The 18606-nt window shown below is 46.2% G+C and overlaps 1 protein-coding gene across 3 annotated transcripts in view; it reads right to left on the reverse strand.

Moving 5' to 3' along the window:
- Window positions 1-18606, reverse strand: part of RAPGEF4 (Rap guanine nucleotide exchange factor 4) — a 1002526-nt gene that overhangs the window by 436621 nt on the left and 547299 nt on the right. The gene's annotated exons all lie outside the window — the stretch shown is intronic.

Below are 18606 nucleotides of genomic sequence, written 5' to 3' on the forward strand. Positions count from 1 at the left end.
ATGCAGATTGCAAGGCATGGAGTAGAGCATAGGTATGTTAACCCCCGGACTTTCATTATTCTAATGTCGCAAAATAGGTTCAGTTGGGTTACATGTTAAAATCAGGGTTTGTGCTGGTTCAGACCAAGCACTCTTCAACCATACTGGCTGCCTGTATGGACAACATGCGAATTCACCCCTTGTTGTCCTGTGTGTAAGGTAACATTTTGTATATGCTGATTTAAACACCTATGAAAGTCGGAAGGCCCGGTTACAAGGCAATTGGATGTTGAAATTTTGTAAGCTAGTTGGTGCGGAATGGCTCCCATCAGAGTATGTTTAATGGCTGTCAAACAAAACACCTGGTTTATTCACAATGCGGCAGTCCCAGGCACAGCTTCATGATCCCTTTGTTCAGGCTACAAGAGCACTTTCGTTTCTAGTACTTGGCAGTACTGGTAATAGGAGCGGTAGGGCAAGGTCCTTAAAAACAGTCTGTCTAAATACGGATGGCCTTTTGCTTAGTTTAAAGGTCAGGTTTAGAGGAGTCCAGCTTAGACACTGGGCAGAGAAATGTTGTGTTACGGTTGTGTTAATGTTTCAGGCAGCACCCAAGAAAAGGTTTCTTTTGGGGTCAAAACAGGGTCCCAATTATGAGTATTGGAGGGGTGTCACCGAGAGTATTTGCAGTAATAGTAGTGAACTGCTGCAGTGTTTCAAGATTCAAAACCACACATAACTGTCCCTGAAGATGGGTGGTAAACACATTAGAAGTTGAAGGTAGTAAAAGAAACAAATTCAATTTTAAAAGTGTTAAAACATTTAAAAAGCCCTGCAGCCATTCACGTCCTCGAGCAATTTTCAGGAAGGATTAAATTGTCTAAAAAAAAAAAAAAAACTCAGTGGCTAGAAGACTCCGGTGATTTACGTGCTCCTGGGGAGATCGGAGCCTCGTCTAGATTGTTTTTCTGACTCGGGGAAGTTTGTTTTGAGTCACGGCATGCAGCGCCTTGGGTTAGCATGTCTGCTGCAAAGACCACATAACAATGAATTACCGGATGGTTGTGCGGACATGAGCAAGCAGCATACATGCTCTTCACATTTAATCCAATCCTGTTGACTGGGTATTAATGAAGACAGCCAATTACGAATTTAAGGTGTAGTACACGGAATTACCAAATTGTCATCCAATTGGTATTCGTGCTCCACATTTCTGGCAAGTGTCCGGGTAATTTATAAAAAAAAAATATATATATATATATATATATATATATATATATATATATATATATATATAATTTAGAGCAGGAGTAATACGGGCCTGCCGAGGTAACATTAGGTCCTGTGTATACCGAAAGGGATTGTGTCCCCTTGGAGATATTGGCTAGTCCAAACATGGAAAGCAGTAATACACCGGTTTATTGCGGCATAGCCTCGCAAGTTTAGTCGCAGTACTTTAGCACAGAACAAAAAGGCGGTGCCGCGAAAACAGATTGCGGGTAACACATTCCACTCCAGGTGTAACAGCGCGGTGGTCTATACCCAGAGGACCAGCTGAATAGTTAGTACATTACACGGGGGTGAGCGGTGACCTAGTGGTACACCAGAAGTCAGCTGAGTGAGAGTAAAGATTACAAAACTCCTTGGAGATTCCACTGAGGTACCCCGACCCATCCAGTAGTTACCGTAAACCGACCCATCCAGTAGTTACCGTAAACCAAAGTAGCGGAGCCTGGGAGAGGTTGAGGTCGTGGTGTAGAGGTGCTTACCGGAAGAGCCTGCCGGGAGCAGGGGTGAAGTAGAGGATGGGACGTGAGCAATGTATACTGTATCAGGCCACCACAAACTGTAACGGACTGTCTCCCAATTTTGTTTTCATGAATGGCCCATGGTGAGAAGAGACAGCGCTGTAAGACTCCGAACAGGACGCGAGCGCCCCGCCTCAAAAATGGCGAGGAAGGAGCAGAGCACCATGGCGTTTGGCTTGAAGATTGCCATCGAGCCTACCGGACGTCAGCCACGAGAGGTATGACCCATGGCGGGCGGAGACAGCACTGTAAGACATCGAAGAAGGATGCAAGTGTGCCAGGGCACTAAGGGCAAAGACGGAGCAGAGCGCATCATTGCGTTTGTGGGAAGATTGCCGTCGGAGCTGACCAGATGTGGGGGGAGCCGCAGGAAGACGTAAGCCTCCCTGGCGGCGTGGCGGAAACAACGAGTGTATTGGTATTGTATGGGAGCGCACCAACAGGGCGGTGTGTAGAAGGAGGGCCACTCACTTTGGGATGCCGCACGGCAGGGTGAGTGCGCCTGACGAAATCGGGGTAGCAAACGGAGACGGCGCTCGCAGCCCAGCCCCCGCCAGAAGGTGGGGCACAAAAGAGACTAACAAGGTAGCGAGTTGGGGCCTAACTCCAGGGAAAAGGCTACCCCCCACACGCAAAGGGGCATGGTAAACAACAAAGAACAATCTATGAGCTGTCAGGGTGATTTACGACCCTAGGAGTTGCAAATGAGCAAAAAGACAAACCAGTGATTTATGGCCAGCCGATGATTTATGGCTGATGATTTATGATGCTCATGCAGAATGATTTATGACAGCCGAATGATGACAGATTGTGACAGAATGATTTATGGCCTACCGATGATTGATGACCCATGATTTATGACCCATGATTTATGATGCTCAGGCAAAAATGATTTATGACACCGAAATTATGATGGCTTGTGACAGAATGATTTATGACGTGCCAATGATTTATGACCCATGATTTAGGGCTGCTGATTTATGGGGATCAGGCAGAGTGATTTATGGCAACAAAGTAAGGGCCAATTGTGGCAGAATGATTTATGACGCACAATGATTTATGGCCCATGATTTATGATGTCCAGCTGACAAGGCGTGACATCACATTGGTAATAATGTATGACAACGATTTATGACCCCGGCCTCCAAGGGGATGTCAGGGGGAGTTGTACAAGTGTGATTATGTAATACGTAATAAAAACTGCGGCCAACAATTACCACCACATACAACGATTGTTGGCTGTTTTTAGTAATGCAGATGCACAAATATGGTACGGTTCCTGGAATGGGTGCAGTGCGGCCGTTATGGAAACCTCACTGGCCACTCACTCGAGGGCAGGTGTCGATTCACCATACTCAAATTTCAAAACAACAACTCATGTTGTAAGTCTTGACAACATGTGTATACGTCTTGTACACCCTGTACGACGTATACATTACTGCAAAGATACAGCTTTATGCAACAGTACAGGTTATAATTCACTATTTGTTATTACTTATGCTTGCTAACTGTTCATTCTTAGAAGAGCTGAGTACCAGAGAACTGTACCGTGTACCATTAGCTATTATTGCAAACACTACAGACTTTGCCAGCTAAAGGTGTCGGATCATATACTTGCTTTTAATCTAACTTCTCATGTTCTTATTAATTTATTCTTTCATCTTAGAGGGGTGTCAGGGACCAATGATCTGATTTCATTAAACGTATAGGGGTCCTAGAAGTGACATTTTATTATCCCTCGCACACAATATCATTACCCGAAATGTGGTTCAGTTCTTTGGCCCTTATCGTGGGCCATTATATATTTTTTAAACATTAGTTACTGAAAGCTCAAATGTACAACATGTTAGTAAACAGTGATTAATAACGGGCAAGGAGTCACGTGATACTTCCAGCAAAATCTAAAAACATGCTTGCTGTTTGTTTATCCATCAGTTAGCTCACAGCGTCTGCAAATATGAAGCCTTCCAAATGGTCTCCAAGGGAGAATTTTCCTTTTGGCTGGCATTTAACATGAATCATAACGCTCGCTGCATTAGCCCCCGCATCAAGGGCGGGCTGAGCTGGCTGTACCACGCATCGGCCGTTTACCCGGGAGGCTGGAAGGGTTGTGGGTCCAGCTTTGCAGCAGTGCAGCAGTTTTACATGCAGTGCATACATAGTTCCTTGTATAGCCAACAGTTTTCAGGCAACAATAAAAGTGCCAAGATAATTTTGGTGATTAATGCACCTGCTGGAGAGAGATCATAGTTTTGTCAAGTGGCAGTGTTGACTCATTTAAGGTAGCACAGAGAGTTAATATGCCTGATGCAAAGAGGATATATAATGCAGATCATAGAACAGTATTTTATGTGCATAGCTTAGTAAGTTACTGCTTTTGTCACAGAGATCCTTTTGTTACTGTGCAGTTAATAACGTACAATCATAATCTAACCCAGTGAGCTATGAACTGCCATCAAAGAGCTGCCTGCAAACTGCATGGTACAGTTTTTCCCCCAGTCTTTGATTATCCTAATTTTGCTAAAGAGGGTTTGTTTGGGTAGAAATATATTGGTATTTGTAAAGTCAACCCTAACCACTGTGTTATGTTCTGAATCCTGTGTTTATGCTTCCACAGAACAAGCACTCTTAAAAAATATCTCCCAGTTTGGATGAAATGTGAATCCTACACCTTGTAGTTCTCTTTGTCTATGTAACATAATATAAACCGATTAACACACGTATGATTCATTGTCTTTGCATGTATGTGTGATGTAAAGTGCTCCAACACTCTACTCTGGTAAGAGAGGTACTATAAAACAAATTAAATACATGTGAGAGAGGCGCTATGGAGAGATGAGAGGCACTGTTAGTGGGTGAAAGTGAGAGAAACATTGAGGAGTTCCAATATAGAACGGATTGCCATATTCTGGTGCACTGTAAGGTCATCCTTTACTATGCTTTAAAAATGATTACAATTGATTATAATGAAAAATGTTTTGTAGAATGCACCGGTTTTGCCATTTTTCCCCAATGTTTTTGGGTGGGAGAACCCTCAAGCCTGTTTGTAGTGGTCAGGTTCTCTTGCTATGCACTCTGTTGGGGCTGGTCTGACATAATTTGCAGGACCTCTTTGGGTTCCCAGTCTGGCCCTGCTCTGCATGGCATACTCTGGAGACCAACAGATCTAAACATGGCAAATCAGAAGCAGACAGGGACAACAGAGACAGGGGCATCCAAAAAAGGACACCCTGTCTGGACAACAAATAAACCAGACACTAACTCACTGACCCCTTCCTCCACATGTTACACTTAGAATATATCCCACTGACGTATTCTCAGCTTGCATTTCCTATATCTGTAGCATGTTATGTTGAAGTCAACTTTCTCTGACCCAAGAACTACTCACCATCTTTGTAACCAAGGTACTGGAAATAAGTGGCTTTACAGGAGGACATTCTGTGTCAGGTTTGACTAAATTCTGTGGCATGAAAAAGGCTCATCATGCAGAATGTTTATGAGTAAAGACATTTTATGTGGCATATTGTATGTCATTTTTACATGTTTGGGTGTTGATGCAAACCAGTTCTCAATGCAACTCTTGGTAGTTTTCGACAGTTTTGGCTGCACACTGCACTCTAGAGGAGATGTAACTAAAGGATGTATGACGTTACAACGCACACTTTTACAACGCATGCACTTACAACGCATTTTTTACAACGCATAATCCATTACAACGCATGACATTACAACGCATGACACTACAACGCATTTTTAAAAAATACCTTTACAACGCATTGCCATTACAACGCATACTACCTTTACAACGCATACCATTACAACGCATTATATTAAATTACATTTAAGGTAAGTATTAGATAGTATAGGGGTAAAAATTACTATTCTAACTCCAGGGGGTGCAACAGTAGGGTAAGTGTTGGATAGTATAGGGGTAAAAATTACTATTCTAATTCCAGGGGGTGCAACAGTAGGGTAAGTGTTGGATAGTATAGGGGTAAAAATTACTATTCTAACTCCAGGGGGTGCATCAGTAGGGTAAGTGTTGGATAGTATAGGGGTAAAAATTACTATTCTAACTCCAGGGGGTGCATCAGTAGGGTAAGTGTTGGATAGTATAGGGGTAAAAATTACTATTCTAACTCCAGGGGGTGCATCAGTAGGGTAAGTGTTGGATAGTATAGGGGTAAAAATTACTATTCTAACTCCAGGGGGTGCATCAGTAGGGTAAGTGTTGGATAGTATAGGGGTAAAAATTACTATTCTAACTCCAGGGGGTGCATCAGTAGGGTAAGTGTTGGATAGTATAGGGGTAAAAATTACTATTCTAACTCCAGGGGGTGCATCAGTAGGGTAAGTGTTGGATAGTATAGGGGTAAAAATTACTATTCTAACTCCAGGGGGTGCATCAGTAGGGTAAGTGTTGGATAGTATAGGGGTAAAAATTACTATTCTAACTCCAGGGGGTGCAACAGTAGGGTAAGTGTTGGATAGTATAGGGGTAAAAATTACTATTCTAACTCCAGGGGGTGCATCAGTAGGGTAAGTGTTGGATAGTATAGGGGTAAAAATTACTATTCTAACTCCAGGGGGGCATCAGTAAGGTAAGTGTTGGATAGTATAGGGGTAAAAATTACTATTCTAACTCCAGGGGGTGCATCAGTAGGGTAAGTGTTGGATAGTATAGGGGTAAAAATTACTATTCTAACTCCAGGGGGTGCAACAGTAGGGTAAGTGTTGGATAGTGTAGTGTAATATTATGCGTTGTAATGGTATGCGTTGTAATGGTAGTATGCGTTGTAATGGAATGCGTTGTAAAGGTAGTTTTTAAAAATGCGTTGTAGTGTCATGCGTTGTAATGTCATGCGTTGTAATGGATTATGCGTTGTAAAAAATGCGTTGTAAAGGTAGTGCGTTGTAAAAGTTGCGTTGTAAAGGTTGTTCCCCGTAACTAAAGCTACCTATTATTATTATTTCAAATTTGTAAGGCGCACAGCTACCCAAGGGTTTCCCAGCGCCGCGTGAAGGGACCAGGGAAAGAGAAAGAAGGAGGAAGCTTATTGATTGAATAGCCAAGTTTTCAGTGACTTACAAAAGTGAACAAAAGTAGTCTCTTTCTTTAATGGCAGAGGAAGGGAGTTCCACAGGTTGGGGCCCAGGCAGGAGAAGGATCTTCCACCCATACGTGACAATCTATGCCTAGGAACCGTGAATATCATTTGAGTGGATGAGCTGAGAGAGCGTGACGGGGCATACTGGTGGACAATAGTGTTTAAGTATTCAGGGGCGTTGCCGGTTTTAATCTTGAACGTATAGGTTAGAGCCTTAAATTTAATGCGGTTTTCAACCTTGAGCCAGTGCAGTTCGCGTAAAGAGCTTGCAATGGGGTCAAATTTCAGAATGTGGCAAAGTAGGCGGGCTGCAGCATTTTGTACAACCTGCAACTTGTGTATCATGTCCTTGTTGGCTCGCAAAAAGAGGATGATGCCATAGTCCAAGCGTGAAATGTCAAGAGCCTGGATTACAGTTCTTTGAGTAGAGACTGGCAGCATCCACAGAATTTTTCTGAGCCATCTAAGGATGCAAAAATAGGTTGCAGCCACCTTTACCGCCTGATGTTCATAGAAAGCCGATCATCCATGATGAAACCTAGATTACGGGCTTGATGGGTGGGCTGAGGAAGGGCACCCAATTCAGATGACCAGTGTTGGGGACCACATAGCTCTTTATTATTCCCCAGTATCAACACCTCAGTCTTATCCCCGTTAAGTTTTAGTGAGTTGGCTTGCATCCACCATGCAATTTTGCGTAGCACTGTTTGAAGGGATGAAGGCTTGGAAGATCCTTCAGCAGAAAGGGAGAAGATTATTTGGGTGTCGTCAGCATAAGAAAAGATCGCCAACCCTGCCTCGGCGGCGATGTCAGCCAAAGGTTTCACATAGATATTAAATAATAAAGGGCTAATGTTAGAAATGGGATCTCTGGTTGGCTAAGGCTTGCGCCAAAGCCAGGCAGAGATCACCACTCTAAGTCAGGGCTGGGTTGTTACATGCCAAAGATAACCCCTGCTCACCCCCTTGGTAGCTTGGCACGAGCAGTCAGGCTTATCCCGGAGGCAATGTGTAAAGCGTTTGCGCGCGCACACAGCAACAACACCCTAGGCCCACCACAAAAGAAACTCCACACAAGGTTATATATAAAAAATAGCCTTTGTATTATAATAAACACATTAGATGATAATCACATAATTTACACTGTGCCAACTGGCACTGGGCAGAATTGTACAGGGGCCTATTTACACAAGACAGGGCCACATGGACCACTGTCAGAATTAGCACAAATCACCAATTGTAAATGTAGAACATATACCAACTGTAACAGAAATTATAACTGTAGAGCACAACCAGTAAATACTGGCGCACTAATGACCTAAGCATTATCACAATAGAATCAGGTATAAAACCTTTCCTGTATACATCACAGGGGCATAAACACATTATGCAATTTCTCACAAGTCTAACGCATTAGACCCTACCTCCGAAGTATAATTACACTAGGGAATAATTCTCACAGTGGAACATAATCACACTAGCATAAACCATGGTATGCAAAACAACCTCATACTCATAAAAGACCACATTTAGAGGTATAACACAGGGTGCCTAAAACATACTACATAAATTACATTTCCTAGCACCAAAATCACATTAGGGCCTGGCGCCCTACAATCCCAACAGCCCCCCCTGGCCAACCAGCCATCTCAAACAGGGGCTCAAATGCCCTGTGTCGCAACAGTCAGGGCGCGCTGCCTATGCAGCAAAAGTCAAGGGTGCGCAATCTGCGCAGACCTAAACGTTGCAGCTGCCCACTACTTGCTGGGCAGCTGGGAATGTTAGAATGAGGGCCTAAACGGTGCAGCTGGCACTAATTGCTGCGCAGCTGTAAATACTCAAATGCGGCCTGGGCTTCCAGTAGCCCTTAAAACAAATGTACCAAACGTTGGAGCCACTCATGGCTCTAGAAATAATCATGTCCCATGGAGCACACTGGCTCCTGAAGTAATTAGGCCACAATCAAGAAAAAGAACTTGCCCCCAAAGCGTGGAGCGCACTGGCGCTTTAAAAGTAACTAAGGCCAAGTTTTGGAGCCACACGGGGCTCGGTAACTAACTAATGCGAAGCGTAGGAGCCACTCAGAATCTAGAAATTAACATGCCCTCAGGGAGCGCACTGGCTCCTGGAATAATCATGCCTGAGCGGTGGGGCCACCGGGGCTCCAAGAACAAAGCTGGGGACAACACGGGCCCCTCCGGGCCCTTCATTAAGACTGTGCCGCCTGGGGGGTGCCACACGGGGCTCAGAAGACAATCATGCAAAAACGTTGGAGCGGCCCGCAACAGCGGGTCCGCCCATGGAGCACAGCCAGGGTCACTGAGCAGCACGCCCCCCCAGGATAGCCCTCCTCCACAGATCCGCCCCCTCAGCCCTCACTCACCGGCTATGCAGGGGCTCCTCTACGTGGCGGTGAAGATTGGCACGACGCGGGGCCCGGGCATGCTCTGTCTCTTTTACATCTGGTCACCGGGGCTCGCCACCGCCCACGGGAGTCACCGACACCTCCAGCCACACTTCTGTTCACCCGGGCCCCCTCCTGGGACCCGGGAGTTTGCTTTCCAGCGGCTGCCACCGCGGGGCTCTCCCTCGCTCATGGGAGCCCCGCATCTTTACCGGAGCTGGGATCCTTTCTCGCGGGGCTTCCCTTCCGTCTCGGAAGCCCCGCCTACGAAGCCACAGCCCTGCCTGTCTTCCGGGTCGCGCTGGGCAGTGGCCCGGAAGAGACTCGGCGCTGCACAGCCCGCGCTCTTCCCTTCTGGAGAAGGACAGATCACAGCACTCCTTCCTCCTGGAAACCAAAAACAAAGCGCTCCTGGAGGACTGAAAAACAAAGCGCTCACAAGACGCCAAGGAGCCACAGCTCCAGTAGCAAGCACAGGTCCTTCAGCAAAAAGGCATCAGTCCCTAGGTGAAGAAAAGGAAGCCAAAAAGGTCCTGTAGAGAGTAAGGGCAATGTAGGGCCCAGGGAGGCAAGCCCCCATGATAGCCCCCCCCTGGGCCCCAGCAGCAGCACGCCCTGGCAGGAACAGCAACCAAGAACTGAACATTTTCATGGGGTCACAGCCCCTCTTTTATACACAAAATCATTTGTCTCCAAAGGTGCAGGGAAGGGGCGAACCAGATGCAACTGGTTCCTGAGCACTTTGTTTTGCTCAGCCCCTCTCCCTATTCACAGGACAGGCCAGGGACATCAGGTTCACCACAGGGGGTGGAGCCAGCATTGTGGAGGGAAAGCCCAGCCCTATTCAGGTCCCAGGTGTACTCCTCCCTGCCATCAACATGCATATCTCTCCATTCACCACCGGGGCAGACCCATCCTGACTCCTGGAGCCAGACACACCAGCCAATCACAAGCCAGACAGTCACTTCACATTTATTACACAGGCATGCCAGCTTCTAGAAGTGGCACTTCTACACTAGACACAGTAACGCCGCACACATCATTGCGCCGCATTCACTCTCACGAGTTCGCACATACCAAACTCGACCCTGCACTCCTCTCACATCAGGACTTAACACGGTCACTCAGATCCCCCATGCGTTCCTATGGGAGGGCAGGTCAGTCTCACTAAAACATACACAGAGCGCACGCACTTTCCACTGGGACACAGTGTAAAAGCGCCTAGAGGCCTAAAACCACTAATACAACATAGGAAAAAGGCTAGGATAAATGCAAAAAGTTTTAGGGGTGAACTTGCCAGAAGGGCCAAGTCCAACAGCTAAGGATAGAGCCCTGTGGTACCCCGTAGGGGGATGTGTGGGTTTTGGACGTTGCGGCTGAGGAGAAGACCTGATACGTACGATCCTCCAAAAAGTCCCCCAACCATTTCAAGGCAGGCCCAGCCACGCCAATGGATCGTAAAGCTTGCAATAGCACAGTGTGAGATACTGTGTCAAAGGCGGCACTCAAGTCTAATAGTATGAGTGCCACAGTGTCACGTGCATCTAAACGACTGCGCAGCATCTCAGTGACTCCCAGAAGAGTGGTTTCCATTGAAAAGCCTTTCCGAAAGCCTGATTGAGAGGAATGTAAGAGCCCGTGGGACTCGACGTACTGAGTTAATTGCAGGTTCACATGTATTTCCAAAATTTTAGAAAAAATTGGAAGCAAGGAAATGGTGCGGAAGTTAGATGGCTGTGTCGGATCAGCATTTGCTTTCTTTAAAAGCGGAAGAATCATAGCATGTTTCCACTCAGGTGGAATCACTGCTTCCTGCAAAGATGCATTCAGTAACTCCATGATCAACCTCATGGCAGGTGACTCAATTTTCTGTAACGCGGCGACAGGAAGTGGGTCTAAAGGAGAACCAGATTTCAGGCTCCCTAAAATCTGACTAAAAGAAATGATATCAAGCGGAAGCCAATGCTCTAATTTACTCAAACAGGTCTCCTGTTTAACCTCCAGCTGGAAGTCAGTCTTTGATGGTGGGGAAACAGCTGAAACTAGCTGTGTGGTAGTAGCGTTTATGGTGTTTAAAGCAGAGTGAATTTTCGCTACTTTATTTTTAAAAAACAGTGCAAGATCCTCACATTGCGATTCCGTAAGAATCGGAGGGGGAGCTTGATTTCCTGCTCCGGAAAGTTCCTTCACCAATTTATTCACTAATTTAAAAAGTGTTTTAGGACAGTTTTGGGCATTAGTGATGATGGAACTCACGTAATCCGCCCGGGCCGTATTACAAAGAGAATGATATTCTCTAATTGCTTGTTTGTAAGTAATTTTTGACTCAGACGCATAGTCCTTCCTCCCAACACCTTTCCAACATTTTACATTTGCTTTTTTCTATTTTTAGGTTTTGTGAGAACCAAGGGGCAGGAGGGCGGTGGTTTTTCACCTTCTGAGTGAAAGGGGGGGGGGAAGCAGGTATCAACTGAGTTAGAGATCCAATTTTTAATCATCGCCAGGTCTGTCATGAATACCTATGCCATTATCATATGAAATCTCTTTATTGATGTCATAACTACACTTTCACAATTGCTTTATTAACCTTCTTGCATTCTCAAATTTGCTTGAAAATGCACATTTCCCCACTCATTTTAAAAGTTATTCTCAGGGGGAGAACCCCCAAAACACTCCTTTATGACGACTGTGCTCGCTTGCTACCCTCACTCCACACAGGATACGTTTACACGCACCCCTTTCAAATATCACCAGCCACCACTGAGTGAAGCATGACTACATCTGACTGACAAATTCTGAGGACACAATCACAACCAGATGAATTTAAACTGCAGCAATAAACAATAGTGTTGTATTTGTGTGACTGAAAGGAAATGATCACACCACTCTGCTTGCTTCAAGTGCATAAGGTAAATTCATTTACAAAAGGCGAGCAGAGTACCTAGCTCTTTCGCTGTTCTGCACAATTTAACATGTCAACTGGGATAACACAAAGTTCTAACCAGCCTGCCTCCCCTAAGTAGCTCCGAACAACACTCAACCTTTGAAATACTGTGAGTCCTTGTGGTTCTTGCATCGGAACCCACATTAACTGTCTTGTCGAGCATGCCTGCTCATTGGACCAGGGTCTCGTCCTTGTCCTAAATCTTGGCTCCATTATTTTTTGCTCGTTCTTACCCCTCCTCATCTTTCTCCCACTCAGTTGAAAGTTTGGCTTCCTTCGCCACCAGACAGACCCTCCCCAAGGTGTAATTTCTGTTCCCCAACTCAGTGGTTCTTTCAGTCATTTATCCATCCTTCCAAGGACCTTGTCAACCCTTCCAAATATAGGTTATTGTCCTGCTAGATAAATGCATAGTATTATGCCTAAAGAGGTGTGGTTACTCAAACAGAATTCAATAGTGCGCTATCACCAGCACCCTTCTCATCTTGCAAAAAATATGTCAACTCCCTATTCAGCTCCTTCCTAGTTCTGTATATTGAAGCCAGCTGCTCCACACCCCTACACACACTCCTAGGCACAGCCTAGTCCAAAGCACATCTTTTGAACCCAAGCTGACTTTTAGCATTTCCAAGTCTTGCTTCATGGACTTCAGCAATTCCAACCAAGTGGATTGCACCAAGCCATTCTCCCCAGGATCAATTACTAACTCATTGGGTTTCCCCCACTTTGTCTTGTACTCCCACATGACCAGCATCAGTTGCCCTCAAAGCATCCCACTAATGCCAAACCAATGAACCCTGGCAGTCTCGTTTTCCAGCACCAGCTGGTTTCCTCCAAATTGCCTCTCAGCCTGCCCCTGCCTCACTTCACCAAGGAGCACCTGCCAATAAAGCAAACAGCCCTTGCTGAACATATCTCCATACACTGTTACTCATCCATCTTCCCAAACCCTTCATTCTGTCTTCCCTTATCCTCAGCAAGAGGCCCATCTTCGCTGCCCCTATCCGAGTGTGCGCCATAGTCCCATGCCAGCAAGCCTGAAGCCCATAAGCATCCACTCAATACTCCCAGCAGTTGTTCTGAATTTACTGTAGTACCATTTTCATGCTGGAAATTGGGGCCCTCACCGCAGCCCCTTAACTTCTAAAAAGCCACTAACTGCAGCCAAGGCCATGTGCGTGCGTTGCCGAATAGTGTAAGAACCATACTGCATCTTTCCCTTCTGGTCAGTCTTAAATCCCATCAAATGTATGTCCAAACCCTTTGCTCTCCACGCCAGGTTGGCCAGCACTATACCCGCACTGCCCTTCCCACCTACCAACTCTGAAACCCTGAAGGCTCTGAAAGAACATCAGACAAAGTATCGCTATGAAGAGCTGTGCCTCCCAAGCGGAAGCATATGCGACTCTTGCCTGTTCTGCTATTGTTCAGACCTCGATCGAAACTGGGTCCCTTACGAAGAGCACCTTGCCATGCATTTGGGACCTGCCATCTAACATTCACCAAATCATCACTCCACTGCAAGTATCTTACCCCCATTCCATCTTCCCATAGAATGCAATACCTGGTAGCTTACCCCCTATGGTAATAGCAGATAGGACCTTCTCTATTTACCCAAATATGAAGTTCATCATGTCCTTGAATCTCAACCATAACTCAAGCTTGTCATTGTCATGCCACTGGCATCCAATGCTATGAACTCTCTCCAGCCTTGTTGGTACGTCCTCCTCGTCAACTCCACCAGCAAATATTCCACTAGTATGTATGCTTTCACAGACCGATGTCCCACAGGTCTTCTGGAAACTGAAGTCCTTACCCGCTTAGAAGGCCAATCTAGTGAAGCTCCCCCACTGTGAAAGAGAAAGCGGATCAGCCCCTCCATTGTCCAGTCCCACTACGTGCCTAGCTCGAAACAAGATGTTCACTTCCAAGATTCTCTCAGAATCTTCAACACCCAACCACCAGAAGCTGTCATCCTGTTCACCACCTATAGCTGTACTGCATTATCAGACAGAAACGTTACCCTCCTGTTCCTCAGCTCATCACCCCACAGATGCACTGCTAGCAGTAAAGGAAACAAATCCGGAAGGGCAATACTGTGATCCTTGTCTCTCCAAGCATGGAGCTAGATCTCCACACACCACTATCGCTCTAGAAAACCACAAACCTCCCGCCCACGAGGCATCGGAAAAAATATCCACCTTTTATGTCATTGGGTCATTTTGCAGCCACATCGTCACTCAGTTATGCTCCCAGAATGCTTCCAGACCAACAAGTCATGCCTCACTCGGCTGGACATGTGAATCTTATGATGTGGCTTCACAGGTCCACTTTGCATTGTGAATGCAATTCTTCTGCAAAAGGTGCACCCTGGGTCACTACCCTCCATACAAAATTCAAATGACCCAACACCTTTTGCACCAGATGCAGCTCACTCTTTTTTTTCTGCAGCAACTCATTAATCAGCCCATTCAGGACATTAAACTAGTCACCTGGCAACACCGTTGTCACTGAGTCCAACTCAATCCCCAAAATATCAGTGTGGTTGCTGGTCCATTCACATTTTGCCTGCCAGGGGTTCGCCAATTCTGTCCGCTACCACCACCAATGTCTTTGCAGAGCACCAGTGGAGGGCGCTGCAGCAGACCTTCCCATTTCCAACTGCACTCCTTCCACACCTGGGGGATGCACCACAATCCAAAGTTGCTGCTAAAACCCTAGTGGAGGCAGCATGATGGAACGGCCGTGGGCCGGTTGACACCCCACCCCGGAGTGATTGATGCCGGGAAAGCCCATCCACCGCTTATAAAAGCATGAAAGAGCGCTTCATTCCAGGTTCTTTGGAGGTGATGGTAGCCAGACTGGGGCTAAGTGGCTGCACGGCAGTGAGACTTTGAACCGGTGCTTCTCTGCGGTATCTGGGTGATTCTCACCCAGTTGTTGGATACTGCAGTGCAGATCGAATAACATCCGTGAATATCTCCAACCTGGTAAGGGCCTGTGGTGTGTTGGTGGAAAAACACAGGTCCAAGGCGTCTCTGCAGTGTCTAAGGCCATTGGCCCTGCATAAAGGAGCCACCAGGCAGCGTCAGTGACTAGCCATATTGGGGCAATAACACAGCAGGTGAGACCAGGATTCTCGATGATAACTGCATAGTCGACAGGATGTTAACTCATCCCTTCGTGCCCAGACTATATTGAAGTCTGCGATGGCAGCACAAGAAGCCTCATGAAAGTGATTTTGTGCCTGAGCTGACAGCGGTTGCTCAAAATAGGGCTGTGCTTTCCCCAAGATGTAGGAGGCATCCAGTGCAATAAAGGTAGTTCTATGGCGGAGCCTTTCAATATCCCATTCAAATGAGGCTTTCATAACCTGCACATTTACTGCTTTTTTCCAAGGCTGAAAATGGAATATCCTGAACATGCAGGTTGGAGATCTGAATTTTCAAGCAGCCAGTGGCCACTTCTTGCTTTGTGTGCCATGGAGAGCCTTCCTCTTCAAAAATAGTTTTGAGGGAGGATGCTGGGGCCTGCAGGGTCCTATTGTAATATTTTGTCACGGCCCCCAAGCAAGTAAGATCCTGGATTAGGAGGCATAGCTCCAATCTCAGACTTGCTCTCCTGGCCTGCCGAGGAGAATTGAGGATTCTTATAGAAGCTGATATTTGAGAGTTCATGAGGTATGTGTCCAGCGCTCCGGGGAAGGCTAAGTGATCAAAATTTAGAGAGGAGATTAGTTGTGCTCTCATAACTTTTAATATAGGTTACCCAGTTGGGCTGTATAGCTGCTTGTTTTGCAGTTTCAGATTGTGACTGACCCCGGCTCCCTTGCTTCTAATATGTTTTATATGGGCGCTTGGTTTAGCCCCTTCAGTAAGGCAGACGCGTAGGCAGTTGTAATTTGTGCATGTAGATATTTGCAGGTCTGGCCTAGTTTCCTACGTGGATATTTCCCAAAGATGGCAATTTTAGTCTTCCCCTGGTTCACCAGGAGTGTATTTGCTTGGTTATATCTGTGGAGGGCATTTAGGGCTCTCTGTAAACGGATTCAAGAGTGGTGTATAATTGCAATATCATCGGCATACTGAAGTATTTGTACCCAGTACCCAGCACCTGCCACAGCCTTGAAGTTATTAGACTGACGCTTCCAGTGTTTTGTCCAGATCGGTAATATAAAGGTTAAAAAGAAGAGAGGCCAGCACGCAGCCTTGCTTGAGACCATTATCAGTTGGCACTTTACTGATTGCTGTAGTGGAACTGGTTTTTATGCGAACTGAGGTCCCCTAGTATAAGGATGTTATGGCCTTGAGAAGCTGTGGAGGACTCCCCCTGGTGGTTAGTTTCTCCAACAGTATTCCTCGTCCACCCGGTCAAATGCTGCACTGTAGTCAACGAAGCAACAAAATAAAGGAGGTTACTTGGACCGGGTGCTTGGCATGACAGGTAGGCCAATGCTAGGATGTTGTCCAAGGTGGAGCGTTCTGACCTGAATACTGATTGAAAGAAGAGCAGAATGCTGGTTTCAGATGCCATGACTTCCAGCTCGCCCAGTAAAATTGGGGCGCAAGCTTTTGCTTCAAGATCTAGTAAAGCAAGGGGCCAGTAATTAGCTGGGTTCAAGCGATCTCTCTTTTTATGGATTGGAAATAGAATTGATCCTCTCCATGATGACGGAATCTTTGCAGTGGCAAAGGCGTTGTTAAAAAGCGGTGTGAGCAACCCAGCCCAGAAGATTTGTGCTGATTTGAAAACAGCAGCAGGGCCCAGGGGCTCCATCATTCCTCATTTTTTTATGGTGTCAATTACTGAGACCTCTGAAATACAAGTGGCTTGCAGGGCCAGGCAGGGTGTAATAGGAGCTGAATGGAGTGGTGTATTTGCTATGCCCGGGTCATTTGAATATAGCTGCTTGATGTGGTTGACCCACAGCCGGTCCGCTACTCCATTCTCCTTTGTTTTGCTCCGAATACTAAATTTGTTGATGTACTTCCAAAGCTGAGTATGGCTCTTATCTTTTAGGAGTTGAGACAATTTTCAGCCATTCTGCTTCTATCATCTTCGATCTTTGCTGCCAGACTCTGGGTTTGTGGGCTGCTCTGAGTGCTGGAATTATTTTACTTTGATGTAATTTACCACCTCTTCCCCTTACCTTCAGGGCCCTTCAGGGACTACGCTACACTTGCGAGTAGCTCCTTGGGTTTAAGAATTGGGAGAGATGTTCAAGTGGGGCAGTCCCGCCTCATGGGAATCCCAGGTCCTCCCCCCAATGCCGTTAAAGTTCTGTGAGGAGGTCCTTCCAGTGCTTCGGCGGGATGACTGCTCCAAGTAAGGTGGGGGTTGACTCTTTTTTTGCTATCCAGACAGTTTTGTGCCGTTGTGGCAAATCTTTGCTGGCTAATGGCAAAACTGCATATGGCCAAGTCTGAACTGGGGTGGCAGAGTGGGCTAAAGAACGGTGATGGATTAAACCCAGATCATTTGACTGGGGGTGAGTGCTTGCAATGTTCAACACTCCGTCCATCATTTCCTTTGGTTTTTGCTTTGTTCGCCATAAGTTGGCAGGGTATGCTCAGACGTGAGTCCCTTGCTCACTTTGCCACTGGATTCAAGCAAGCCTGGCTGAAGACGGCTGAAATGCCAGAAACCGGTCCTAGGAAGCTTGTTTCCGGTCCAGGGAAGACATGGCTTGGCAGTTCGGGCTGGACTGTTCCCATGAGGCACAGGGTCAGACTGATTTGCATATGGCCAAGTCTGAACTGGGGTGGCAGAGTGGGCTAAAGAACGGTGATGGATTAAACCCAGATCATTTGACTGGGGGTGAGTGCTTGCAATGTTCAACACTCCGTCCATCATTTCCTTTGGTTTTTGCTAATGGCAAAACTGCCCACAGCAGTCTGTGATTACTCTAGTCTCTGTTGTCTACTTCATAGTTGCTGAGCTTGGGGGAAACCAGCAAGCTGAAGAAAGTATGGTAGATATGTTCCTGAAAGTAGGAACAGGTAACCAATGTAGAGCATGGGCTTCTTTAACAGAGTGCTTGCAGACTAAGATGTGGCTGTCAAGAAGGCACTGCAGAGTAGCTGCCTCTACTGAAGACCTAGGATGTTTAAGTGACTTGCCAGGCGTCCTGTTGCTGAAATCCCTGATAATTATTGGAAGATGAGAAGAGTGTTTGTTTAACAGTTCTTCGATTTTAGCTGCAATGGAGTTTAGATCCTGTTTCTTCTGATACAAAGCGGAGTTGGCGTAACCGGTAATTAGCAGTAGACGGAGGGGCTGGTGTTTGCTCTTTAGGCCGTTGATGAGAAGAGCTTGTAGTTCAGGCATATTATTGAGTATTACAGTAGCCTCTACTTTTCGGGT

This window comes from Triturus cristatus, chromosome 3_1, assembly GCF_964204655.1.
Source record: "Triturus cristatus chromosome 3_1, aTriCri1.1, whole genome shotgun sequence".
Lineage (NCBI taxonomy): Eukaryota > Metazoa > Chordata > Amphibia > Caudata > Salamandridae > Triturus > Triturus cristatus.